Below are 14796 nucleotides of genomic sequence, written 5' to 3' on the forward strand. Positions count from 1 at the left end.
CAACATGACTTCATTGGCTAATTCGCTGTATGCAAACAACCCTTCCAGGCAGCAAAGAGCTTCTCCTTTGTCAGTGGTACATTTCCTTCACAGGTGCCTGTCAAAAAAATGTCTTCAGGTGTATGGCACACACCTCATTGACTCCAACAAGGATTTCAGTGTTAGACTGAAAGGCTGTTTCTGGACTGTGGGACGTGGACTTTGCTTGACCAAGGTCAGCTTTCTGGTGTAAAGACTATGGAAATGAGGTCACGGGAAGATACGTGTTTGTGCATTGGTTTAGGTTCACTGATGAGTCATTAATTAATAGGCACGTTTGAGTAAAGGAGACAAAAACCGAATACAGAAGGAGCCAACCTGTTGTAACAGGAGTCGAGCCTTCAAGGTTTGTTTTCATCATTACATTATATTCCATGTATGTATACAATAAATAGCTATTTTTATAGTATTTTCTACATTTTTGTGCGGTCATTTTTTAATTCTGTTATAATTAATAGGATTCTGTCCACCAGTAAAATACAGCAGCCTTGGTACAGTGGTAATGTAATGTTTGGTACAAACTGTACTTGTACCTGTACTGTATTTTTGGGTTCAAATCCCTACCTCTCCCTTTATTATTATTATTATTATTATTATTATTTGCTATAAAGCTTATGTGTTAAAAAAAAAACAGTAGTATACAGCTTAGTTTATGATGATAAAACTGTATTTAAGTTTTAAGAAAAACCACACTGGTATTGTACATGATCATCTGGCATCAATATACCATGTACAAGTAAAGTGGAAAACATTCTGTTAAAAACTGCTTTTTTGTCTTGTTTTAGTCAGTATTGTTGCTGCCTATGTGCTGGGTGTCTACTCCCCTTACACCTAGGGCGCCCTTGAAAAACAAGTTGTTAAATCCAACAAGCTTCACATTATTTAAAATAAATACAATTAATAGATAAGCCATCCAAAGACAAATAATCTGGAGACAAAAAAAACATAATTCACTACTTTTGCTCTTCATTACCGGCATCTTGTTGCCCCTGTTCAAGGCCTCTAATTATTTCATCATGTAGCAGGAAATCCTGCTAGGTCACATCGAAACAGCCTGGGGTAGAAACCTCCTCATCAGGCCGAGCATGACTTCTGACATGTGTGCTGCCTGTCACTCTCATCCCGTTTCCATAGAGGGATACCAGGGCAGAAGCATTGAAATCCACAGTATGTGCCCATCTGACAGGTCCTTTGCTTTGATTCCTTCCACCTTCTCAAGCTGATGATACCGGTGAAGTGTGTAGAAGCTGCTCTGCGTTAGTGTGTGTTATTGCTTTCTTATTGCAATATAAACTGGAGTACCTGTGTGGTTCTGGTACCAGTGCTTCCTTCAGATCCGTGTCAAGTCATGAAATTAACCATGAAGAATCTAAATCCTGTCTTCACCCCACTGTGGAGAAAACACTTTAAAAACGCACCAACTGTATGTGACTGTGTCTAAGTGTGAACCACATTGTATGGCTGAATTCAAACTCACGGTTTACAGTGGGAACCTGCAGTCAAGCTTAGAGTATCTGGAAACAGAAAATTAACAAACAAACAGAATGGATGTGACAAGTCAGCATTGTGTCCCAGGAGCTTTACATCATGAAGCAGCTCTGGGATTCCAACCAGAATCAACCTCTACAAATCGATTGGACTTCACATTTCATTGTGATGATCCTCGGTACATGTACCGTATGCACCATGTGACCAGGGCGGGGCGGGGGGGGGGGGTCACTTTTTTGCCTTATGAAGTGGGGTTAATAAAATGATCAAATACATATTTTAGCTATGCTGTATATGTTCCAAACCATTCTGGCAAAGTGGCATGCAGTTCTTTTTGTCTCATGTCATTTAAGGCAAAGAAAACAAACCATGCTATTTTTACCAAACTGTTAGTTTTTGCACTTTTCATTCAGCAAGCAACAAATCTGGTAAAAGTCAAATGGTAGCAATGATGCCAACATAAGTGGTGTTTCATTTATAAAGTCGTGAGAGTGTGACTGCGGTTCTTTCTATGCTGAAAGAAATATTTATTTTTACATGTTAAAAAACCCTCATTTATCATGAACCACCATCTGTCAAAATACTTTTTAGGCTCGCAGCATGCCCAAACCTGACTCTGGTAACATGCTATAAAAAAAATGAACTGTTTGCATGTCTGAAAATAATAGTTCATTGAAATTGTTACAGTTTTATCATATTTTGTTGAGCCTCTGCATCGCTGTTTTTCAAATTCTAGCATACAAAACTGTCAGATGTTTCAAAATGAAAATTAAATTGACATTATCTTCAGTAGTTGCAATGAAAATGCATGTTGTTATATGCAAATCTATTATAGCTCTGCTTAAGGATTCTTTAGACAGTAAAGTAGTGTTAGGTATGAAATGTTATTAGCTGTGATTCATCAAGCATTGTTCAACATTATTTCCTCAGATTTTATTTAATTGGATAGCACATTAAATACTGGGTCCAACAACCACGAAAAAAAATCAATTTTCCAGTTTTTCAGTCTTTCACATCCATGGGAAACTTTGGGCCGCATTCATAAAGTACCAGCATGTCAGTAAAACATTTTGATATTGACATCTAAGATAAATTCACAATAATAACATTGCCATCTAGATTAGAATCATTTAAGAAAGCTACAAAAGCAATAGAGTTCCAGGTCCAGTTCTAACAGGCACCCAGAGGTTTCTCAAGCAAGGTATCGTCAGGGCTGCACTCCAAAAGGCTATCTTTAGTTAACATTTGTTATGCCATGTGCTTACAATGACTCAGTTAAAACACTGCAGAATAACAAACTGATGTGCATCGAGATAACAAGTGAATGCAGTTTGAGCCAACCTGTTGTAACAGGAGTCGAGCCTACAAGGTTTGTTTTCATTGCTGCATAATATTTTCGACGAGTTAAAAAAAAAAACACCACTGTATGCCTTTACCTCTGGAGTTGTATATATTTCCCATGTCACCAGTGTGCCCACTTCAGAGACCCTGTTCATTCAGATTACCCATGATGCTTATTAGGAAGCTAATGCATACTACTGTGTCGTACATGAAGGCTTTACTAATTGTGCTATTTATATTGTTTTGTTGTTATTATTATTATTATTATTTGTTTTTTTTAGCAGACGCCTTTATCCAAGGCGACTTACAGAGACTAGGATGTGTGAACTATGCATCAGATGCAGAGTCACTTACAATTACATCTCACCCGAAAGACAGAGCACAAGGAGGTTAAGTGACTTGCTCAGGGTCACACAATGAGTCAGTGGCTGAGGTCGGATTTGAACCGGGGACCTTCTGGTTACAAGCCCTTTTCTTTAACCATTGGACCACACAGCCTCCTTGTTGTGGTCTCACAGCCACGTCAAAAACTCTTGGGAGTTAAGGGTTTAAAACTTTATCTCTTACAATGCTTGATTTAAGTGCAGCCAGCCAGATCCCTCAAACTATGCCAAGTTAGTTACTGTACAATAATGGATGAATGATTGATCGTGCTTATGTTTAAGACTTTTATTTTCAGTTGTCATATGAAAGTGTGAGTGTATAGTATAGTATAAATGACAATGTCAGACCAAACATATGTGTGTACCTACAGTTTTGTATACTAAATAAATGAATAGTGCATGTAGTAAAATATCTGCTAATAAATAGAAAAGGTCATACACCAGTGTTTATTGGCATTCCCTTACACACACACACACACACACACACACTAGAACTTGGTGTTTGAGAAGTGTGGATTTAAGTAACGTAAGGCTTATTGGTTAGGTCAAGCATGGCATAAAGTTTAATTAAACAGAAAAAAGGCCACATTTAAGTAAATTCAGTTTCTGTCAAACTCACAGTTACTCTAAGAGGTCAATATAATAATGGCACTCCCAAGCTGTCAATATTTATATAGTATATAGTATAGCTGCAGGTAAGGGTTTAAACACTGTCAAAGGGAAGAAGGTGTTATTACAAGGAATGTACAGGTAGTGGACAAGAAAATGGAAACACCAATGTAAAGTCACTTAATAGGGCGTTGGGCCACTATGGTATCCCGCTCAGTGGAGTTCTCGGCGGACCGTTTTTGATGAAACTGGCTGCTCGCACCCCAGGTTGAAATTTGCAGTCAATTGATCTGCAGTTGCTCGCCTGTTTTGCCTTGCACTTCGAATTAATGCACAGATATCATGATCCTGGAGTATGCGCTTCCGCCCACTGTTGACCTTTGCTGATGATGTCTTTCCCTTGGAGTTCCATGCCGACATCACCTTAGACACCGTTGCTTGTGAAACATCAGCAAGTTGAGCTGTCTTGGTCACTGAAGCTCCTGCCAAACGCGCCCCAACATTCACCCCTCTTTCAAAGTCACTGAGGTCTCCTCCTGCAGTCATGCTAGCCATAATTATAGGCAACCAGGCCTGTCCAGAATTTTTATACACGACCCTAAGCATGCTGGGATGTTATTTGCTTAATTAACGCATGAGCCACACCAATGTGGAAGCCCTTGCTTTCAATATACTTGGTGTCCCTCATTTACCCAGGTGTTTCCTTTTTTTTGTCCACTACCTGTACCTTTTCTTCAATGGGTTGACACAGCCAGGATGTAATTATAGAACTGTAAATAATTTAACAGCACATTAAAAGGTACAGAATACATCATATAGTTCATATTTAGATTTGCAATTTCAATACAGTAATTGTGTAGATATTTAAAAAGATGAAAAAATATTTCCAAGAGAAAAATGTATTTTAGAAAAATGGCAGTAAATATGTATTTTTTACTTTATATTTTATATATTTGTACACATATCATAGTTTCAAACAGGAACACTGAGGGTTTGAAGTAAGTTATCTAATATGTTTAATATGTATTGGTTATTATAAATACAAAGAGAAAGAAAAACACATATGTAATGTTTTAATCAATTATAGTACATCACACAAAATAATAAAAAAAAATTATTTGAAAAGGTTAGTTTTGGCAGTCAAGTCAATGAGCAGAAATTAAAATCAACAATTTCACATTAATCACATAGGTGCTTATTATATAATAAGTGCTTATGTAATTAGTGTGAAATGATTTCAGCTGACAGGGGAACACATGGTAATGTAAATAGCAGTGGTAATGAATGCATCCTATTGGGTGTCACAAAATCACATTGTTAAATTTGCTCACATGAACTAAAAAGTACCTTCCTTGTTGTATTGTTGTTGGCATCTAAATGTGTCATACGTACAAGGGAGATCTCTTTCCATTCAAGTTGTGGAGTATTTATTGTAGATTATCAAATATAAATAGCAGCTGGGCAAACAGGTTACATTTCCTAAATAAAGTGAAAAGTTGTTTTTGTGTTAAGGGGGCTAATCGAAAGAGAATATCCATCTGAATAACTCCTGAGCAGACAGGTACAGCCTTGATTGCACGAGACGAAGTAGAAGAACCAGAGGCTCCACTGCAGCCCAATCGATGGCACTTTGCCAGGAGCTTCATCAAATGAATAATAGCTTCCAATTGACAATCACTAAAGCGACTCTTCTCCTCTACATCCAGTTCTTAACGGTGATTAGAGAGGAAGGGCTTGCACCGTATAGCATGTCTTTGCTACAAATATCCTCCTAATAACTCCTTTGATTTAAAATGCTAATTGGAAAAACACTTCTGCAGCTGCAGCACTGCTGTCCATCACAAGCGCAAAAAAACGCAAAGAGCATGAAGATGTGTATCACAAAGACTGATAATAATGTCAAAGCGATATCTTTTCTGTTGCTAGCTTCATTTTCTCTGCTGCTGCTTTTCATCCACAGTATTCACAGTAGAGTATTTTTGGTCACCCCACAACCTGGCTGAATGCTCTGTACATCGGGGTATCATCATTACATCAAACCCAGCTGTTCTTGTGCTCAAATTACCAAATAACAAAACAAATAGCATCTGTGACTTTTGGCTATAGCTGTACATTTGCAGATATCAGACCCAGCGTTGGGAACAATGGTTTTTCTTGTGGTGCGTTTGATGCTTATGTGATTGAGCTGTTTCCTCATTTACAATAATAAAACATTCGCATGACTAACCCGAACATTGACCATGCAGAGTTTGGTTTGGACCAGCTCTGGAGCCCAAAATAACCCATCACTTAACACCTGTTATTAACTGATTTCCTACCATTGCGTGCCTGACTGCTGGACTTGAAAGCAACTGAAACTCTGTCACTTACAACAGGATCAAAAATAACAAATATTATTTTTTGGTAAATCCTCTGTTACGCATGCTAACGGAAGAAAACAAACTGCCAAGATAAATAAATTGAAATGAATGTTGCATTGTTAATTTTGGTCTGTTTCTTCTATACGTTATTTGCATTTTAAACTTCGTAAAAATTATTCTTGACATTTTTTTTGTTTGTCTTTTGTTTTTCTTTCAATGTTTTCTCAGTGATAAGATGCATTTAAAATTGTATTTGCATATTGTTGCCTTGGTTAATTTACACAAGACAGACACCTTGTACCCTTGTGGAATGTGTCTTTTGCTCTTAGTCATATATGTGTGTGTATATATATATATATATATATATATATATATATATATATATATATATATATACAGTATATACCTGTATATACTGTATATATATATATATATGAATAAATAAAATGCTGTATGTATCTTGTTCATGCAGGAATGAAAGCAGAAGGCCACCAGTACTGCAGCCAGGCTGTCGATCGAGTTCAGGGTATTCTGTGAAACCTGCACCAACATGAAATGGTTTTCCATATCTTTTAGTCTGTGCATGGAGATGAAATATAAAGAGCCTAGCGTGCCTTGATCACTATGCACCTCGTTCCACTCCATGGAGATGAATGGGTCGTATCACAAATCTAATCACAAAATATGGCAGCGCGTACCAGACACTTTTGATATAACTTGTATGTAAGATGACTATACCTGTTAAAAGGCCAGACAGAAAAAAATGGGTGTCACATTGTTTTTTACAGTAGAATAGCAGAATGTTGCTAGATAAAAAAAAATAATAATAATAGTTGTTGAAAGTTGTTGCAAATAATGAATGTTTGTCACTTGAAGCAATAAAATTGTGTAGTGTATAAATACGCCTGTTAAGATTGTAAAAATGATAATCAGAGAGCAGTGCGACAGTGCGTATCATTTTCTCTTTTGGTAGAAAACAAACCTAGATAAGTCTGTGTACTGTAAATTAAAATATGATGCTAGTTAGCAAATGTGAGGTGTACTGTATATATTTTTTCATGAGTACATTTATTATTATTATTATTATTATTATTATTATTATTATTATTATTATTATTATGTTACAAATACAAATAAAGGATAAGATACATAAACATACAATTAAAAAACATAACAATTCAAATAAAAAATAAGACTGTTTATGTTAAATAAATACTAACTCCATAAACTCATATGTGCAGCACTTTTGTCTTAACAATCTGTCAGTATTCCTTATTGAGTGGCCAGCTTATAAAGGATTTGATCTGGTGTATTTGTTTTTTCTTAAAATTAAACAAAAACTGTTTCTTTTGGTTGTGAGAAACTCAGAGAATTCTTTTTTTTTTTCATGACAGCAGTCTGATTGTAGAACATGAAATGACTGAATACAGACCTACACACTGAGATGTTCTGTGCCTATACTGGAGTGTGGGGCTAAACCGGTTTTATGGGGGTTTTAAGTGGCTAGTTTTTAGACTTTCTTTATACAGCATGGTATAGAATGCTCTACTGGAGATAAGGACCCCTATTGGTGTAACTTGAGATGATATTTTATATCTGTGATGATGTAGGTGACCTAAGGTAGCCAGACAGAATACCAGAATATAGTACAGGCCATTATGACTGGATGATGAAACATTGCTCACAAAACTAAAGACAAACTGTTTGTTTTGAAATGTATAACTACAATCAGATTAACTTCTTAGCAGATATTTTTTAGTTGTGTACCACAGAATATGTAAAAGTCACCCGAGCGTATTGTATTAGAATTTGTCTTATTTAAGACCGTCATTAAGCATTTTCTGAATATACATAATGATAATAATGATGATGATTATTAGGACACATTCTGACTGATGGTAATAAAGCATGGTCTTAAGAACAAGGGACCACCTCCCCTGACCCCTGCAGTCTGTTGTTCTATGAAGACCCTAGAGGATACAGCATGGCTGGAGGATGCCCATATCAGCATTACCTTCCAGCAAGTGAAGCATTTGTTATCCATTTTAGCCCACTCAGATCCCCTTCCTTACGTAAAGATAATTGTCTCCTCCTCAAACACATATCCAAAAGATGAAAATGTAATGTTTTCTTAATTTTACACCAGAAAATTGGTTTCCTTTTTTTTTTTTTTTTTATATATATTTTTTTTTTAGAAATTTAGTCGTCGCCAATTATTTTTACCCCGGTTTTCACCCCAATTTAGCATGCCCAATTATTATCTGTATCCCCGGCTCACCGCTCGCAACCCCCCCTGCGACTCAGGAAACGGAGGCTGAAACATGCGTCCTCCGACACGTGCTCCTTCCAAGCCGTCATTTTTCGCACTGCAGATCCACAGCAATGCTACCAGACCTATAGTGCCAGGGGACAACACAGATCTGGCGGCTCCGCTGCAGAGCCACAGGCGCCCTATCGGCCACAGGGGTCGCTGATGCGCGGTGAGCCGTGGATTCCCCTGCCGACCTAAGCCCTCCCTACCCGGGCAGCGCTCAGCCAATTGTGCGCCGCCCCCTAGGAACTCTCGGTCACGGTCAGCTGTGACATAGCCTGGATTCGAACCAGCGATCTCCAGGCTATAGGGCACATCCTGCGAGGAGCGCCTTTACTGGATGCGCCACTCGGGAGCCCCTAGAAAATTGGTTTCTTAATGTAATACCAGTATTCTCAGTCACCATGACCAAAAGAAATGGGGGGGATCAAGACCGACAACAAATGTACTGTAGGACAAAAAAATGATAAAATTCAGTGAAATCAAAGGTTGCCTGCTTGTTTTTTTGATTAATAATCCATTATGGTTTTGTTTGTTTTTCTAGTTCATGATGACTGGCGGTTAAGCTTGCGTGTTTCTAGATTGTTTCCATATTTTCCCTTTTCTGATTAGCTTTGATTAGATGTGTTCTTTCACAGAGGTTGGTCTTTTTGCATAAAAAAAAGGATTCACAATTTTTGTCATTTTTATTTCAACAAAGAATACATTTGAATAAAGATATGAGAGTGCTTTGAATTGTTAAATATATTATTGGGTAGGTTAAAATAAATACATAATGTATGGTATAAATGGTTTTATTTGCATAGGAATAACTGCATAGTTAGTGTGTCAACTTCAGGATGGTTCATCTGGTTTTTTCATTGCATTTGGTGACCGGGTGAACGGGTTGATTTTTTTTATGATGGCTTTTGTATTTTCTTTTTTTTTGCCTTTGTGTGCAGTGATAAACTATGTAAACACAGTTGTTATTTTCACTGAAGTACCAGCTGCCAGTATGCATGGATAGTCTATTAGCCTTACTACTGGGAAATCAGTGGCACAGTGTCCATGCCTTGAGAGAAGAAGAAGCCAGCCAAATAGAGATGCATTACGTGACTGACAATCTAATCTTTACAGTATATGGTACATATATGAACATATAAAAAGGGAGTGGTAACAACAAAACTTAGCAGGAGTTTCAGCAATGCGGTACGTTTTAGCAACTTTTCATGTAGTTGACTCATTAAGATTTTTTTGGAACCAGACCATTATTTTAACAGTATTACACTTGCAAGAAGTACACAGAAAAAAAAAAATCCTTAGCTTTGTCATAGCAGATGCTTCTTCAAGGCTCGTGTAAGATTTTGAGTCTGATCTTTCCCTTCTGATGCACATTCAAGACTTTGGCGTCATATCTTGATCAAAGCTCTGCCAATCATCCTTTATATGAAATTGTAGCAGGCATGCTAGAACAATCTTAAATACATAAAGTGCTAAAAAAAAAAAAGTGCTGTAGTGGCTGACAGCACAAGGAACCGAAGAGAAAAATTACCTGAAAAATCGAAATAATATAACCTACTTGAAAGGCACTGAGGTGTACCCATGCAGCTCACATGATGATAAATGATACGTAATAGGCTTTTACCTGGAGCAACTGACTCACTTCAGGTGCCAATAAAGATAACACATACATGGATATGTTTTTATCTTTGTGCATTTATTGTTGTTCGGGGTGTGTATTATAAATGCACCTTATCAGTTAAAAGCTCCCATTTCATTAACATTGAGATTGAAATGGGTGGTTTTGTTAATAAACACTGTCCGATGTGTCTAATTGTTTGATGAAATAGTCATATTTTCTGTAGGTTTTTGCTCAACACAGTAATCAAACAAGAGAGAATGATGATGATGGTCGTGATTGAAGAATCAAAATAGCCCTAATAAAATGAGACGGTCAGCCAATTGAGCGCCGCCCCCTGGGAACTCCTGTCCTCAGTCGGCAAAGGAATAGCCTGGACTCGAACTCGCGATGTCCAGACTATAGGGCACATCCTGCACTCTACGCAAGTGCTTTTACTGGATGCGCCACTCGGGAGCCCGACATGGGGATACTTCTGAAGGTACCACTTGACGTCAAGCATCTCTAATTACTGTGTGTGCATAGTAGTTACTCAGTAAATACATGTGTATTAACACATAGTTACAATATTATTATACACAGTTGCAATGTACTTAATGCATAAATCATTTTGTATATGTAATGGGGTTAGGGTTAGGGTTAGGGTAAGGGTTAGGGTTAGGGTAAGGGTTAGGGTTATGTTGTGCAAAAAGGTTAACACATTAAATGCATTGTAACTATGCATAATAATGTGTTTAAGTACACATGTATTTACTAAGTAACTACTATGTACAGTAAATGCACAGTGATTAGAGACACGTAAAGTGTTACTTAGTTGACTTTGCAGCTGGGAAACAGTAAGTTCAGGCTCTACAGTATACGGATCTATATTTATTTGGATTGACTTCATACATCATTGATGATGTGTGAATAGAATCAAAACAAACAGTGATCCATATTTGCTCCAGTAAGTGAGCAGACTTCAGATTTTCCAAAGCATTTTTTTTCTGTGAATTTCTGCCCTTTGCCACTCCCTTCTTTAAAAATGTTAGTAAAAGCAATGAAGTGAAGATTGAAGGACTGTGAATCCAGACTGGAAGGCATGGGGAGCCCCACACTCACACCCTCCCTGCCCAAGGGGCTCTAAAAACCTGATCCACCTCTGCAATTTAGCTATTACCTTTCTTTCCATGAGAGGCAATGCCAAGACAAGTAAATAATATTCTTGTGTTTATTTCAAACTGCAGTTAATGCCAGACCACAGCGACTCAAACAAGCATCACATGCCAGCGTTTGACTAATGTGGTAGTTTCAGAAAAATTAAAATCAATAATCCACTTACAGACAGAGTAGTTTAAGTGCTCCAGCAACATTTTATCCTAGTATGTGATGATACAAAAATCAAAACAGAGACATACAAATCAGACCATTTTTATTCCCGTGCAGCCCATGCTTCTCATAGAAGGAAAACAAGAGAGACTCACTATTGTAGTCATGATGTGATCATTAATAGAACGCAGTTTTACTGAAGGATCAGCACTGATTGTATTATATTTCCTAAAATTGAAAGCACATGTTTATGTTTTAATTTCCTAGCATGGCTTTTGATTACTGTTACTAACTATGCAGTTATAATACATTCTTTATATTTATAGATACAGTATTAATGCACCTCATTGTAAATTAGCCACGATGATTAAATAGTCAGATTTATGTATTATAATCTTCATTTATTCTATGTATATAATATTGCATAACATAAATTAAGGTCAGAATAACTCATCTTTTCAGGGGCCATAAAAATGATTGTCTGGCAATCATTATATCCCCGATGCCCCCAACAGATATTGTATGACCTTTTCTTTTGTTTCCACCAATTTGCATTTTAACTTCAGTTTAACTTTGTGCATCCATTTATGCATTTTGAAAAGGCAGATTAGGTTTCATCCTGTAGTGCATAAAACCTGCTACCTGTGGTGTTCATAATGATAGCATTTAGAAGCGTGCTGGTACACTGAGCTGAATAGGAGAGTACATATCAGGTCATTATAGTTGGTATAAGGAATTTAAGCTGTGTGAAAGGGGTATAAAAGGATCTGATCTTTTATTTTGAAGAGGAGAAACTGAAATAAATGGAACCAAAGTATTCTTATTGTTGCTGGTTAAAAAAACAAACAAAAAAAAAAAAACTCCTGGATCCTTTTAAACTAATAACGTTACTTTTTTGACACGGGGGATCAGACAAAATAAGGCACATATACCAAGCATGGGATATTTCAAAAGCCTGCTTCCCTCAGGAAAACAACTGGATAAAGGCAGGAGCCACCTATAGTGTGCATTTATTGGAGCACTTAGTGGACACAGTTTCTTTTTCTTCTTTTTTTTAAGAAAAAAGATCACAAAAAATGTTATTGATTCTTTTGTTGTTCCAACAAAGGTCCATTTAACAAAAGGTTGCATAGACAATAGGGGCACAGGTGTATATGAAGTTTTGAACTTTTTTATAGAAAAGAACAAGAAGGTAAATATAACAAGCATGGTCTGTTTCTCTTCTGAATTTGCGTGTTGGAAGGAGTTTTAAATTGAAGTATTAATTGGGTTGGTAAGCCTGCTGTAAACTGAAAATAAAAACATGCAAACACTATTTAAAAATGTGTTAGTTGCATCATTATATTAACAAGGATTACAGTTGTTTAAAAATAATATTGCAAAGAATCATTTTCTATGACAAGCTATTTTGAAGTGGAATTGACCAGAGATTCTATCAGGGAAATAAAAAAGAATGAAGTCATATAAATGCTAAATGAATTTGGGGGATAGTGGTACTTTTGGTTAAAGAACAACAATTTCAAATGTTTGGATGGCCCCTGCTTGTTCTGTTTTCCAGGTTTTCACACATGACTTTCATGTAGAAGTTTTGTACCTCATAAGCGTTTTTTTCAGGGTAAGCATTAGGAATAGATTACACATCTGAGATGTGCTGCAGTGTATCCTGCACAGTTGGTGGGTGAAAAACAAAATAAACAAATTAGTCAAAGTAATTAATTAGATAAATAATGTATATTTGCATTATCAACATCCTGACCTTGTAACACATTGTATAACCTTATAAAACAAATGACTTCAATCAAGACTAGCCTGACGTGTTTTTTTAACGCTATATGAAATATTACTTTGTTTTTTGCAAGATTACTAGAAATTAATGGCAAATACTTGTAAACTGGGGAACAGTCTGTACCTGTGCATAATTACTTCAATTCAATGAATATTTTAAAAAATGAAAAGAAAAATGATGTGAGCATCATAAAGGACCACACTATAAATAAATATTTTGGCTGGATAATAGACTACACTTTAATAATTGTAAAAACAAACCATCAGAGCACACAGTGATGCAATGTAATAATGTGTACAAAACATAACATAATAAAAACTGTACTTTATATCCTACTTGAAAACATGAAGTGTAGATATGTGTGCATTGACAAATGATAAGCCAAACTAGCTGACATAAAGACAATAACTGCTAATTATTATAATATTATTAGACCTATCTTTATTTTATGCTAATTAATTATATTTAGTTTACAATGGGAAAATAAATACAAGCAAAAATAATTATCATGCTATTACCTGTAAATTCTTGCACTGTTAGTTTCTTAAACAGAGGTTTGCAAGCAACGCTATGTCAGAGAAGTTATACACTTTACATTAAGTGTCTCTAATTACTGTGTATTTACATAGTAGTTTCTTAGTAAATGCATGTGTACTAACACATAATTACAGTGTTATTATGCATGTACGTAATGTGTAATTTTTTTGCACACTATAACCCTAACTCTATCCCTAACCCTAAGTATAACCTTAACCCTAACCCTACCCTTTTTCTGATACAATTGTTGATACAATATGCAAAAAGATGTCCACATTACATACATTGTAACTATGTATAATAACATGTGTTAGTACACATGTATTTACTAAGTAACTATATGTAAATACACAGCTTGTAAAGCGTAGCAGATTTCTGAAAAATTTGTTGGCAGAATGAATTAATTGGTATATATCTCTTGTTTGTTTGTTTTTTTTGGTGTTTCAGCCACAAAAGATAATTCGATTTTTTTTTTTTTTTTTTTTTTTTTTGGTGTTTCCATTTTTTTCAATGTGCTGGTTGTTTTCCAGAGCCCATCTTGATTTCATCTGGTGAGCTATGGGGAACATAGAATCAAATCTATATTTTCAGATCTTTAATAGATTGCTTGAATAGAAGAGGCTGAAGAAAAAGTTTGATATGGTTATAAGTAGGCTAATCATAAAGGAATAAATAGGAACATGTGACCTGAGATGCACCAGAAAACAAATATTGGGTGAACACTTTTTTTCCAGTTATTAAGACAGATACTGTAGTATATTTAAATATGCCACAGTCACCTGAATGGGGATGTAATGGTGATGTCTTCAAATGTTAATAGTGTGTTATTTCTCTGCCACATCCCAAATTACCGTTTCACGCCAAAGTATTAGAAGTTTTAAAAAATATTTACTGGAAGCACTCAATGCATCCAGATCTTTTGAGGTTCTCTTCAAAGTGCCAGCAGTGCAATGTCAACTGGTCCAGGTCAAGGGCTGCTTCGGGTGGCTCGTGTGTGGTTGTTTCTAGAGAATCTG

Source organism: Acipenser ruthenus, chromosome 10 (genome assembly GCF_902713425.1).
Source record: "Acipenser ruthenus chromosome 10, fAciRut3.2 maternal haplotype, whole genome shotgun sequence".
NCBI classification, from domain to species: Eukaryota; Metazoa; Chordata; class Actinopteri; order Acipenseriformes; family Acipenseridae; genus Acipenser; species Acipenser ruthenus.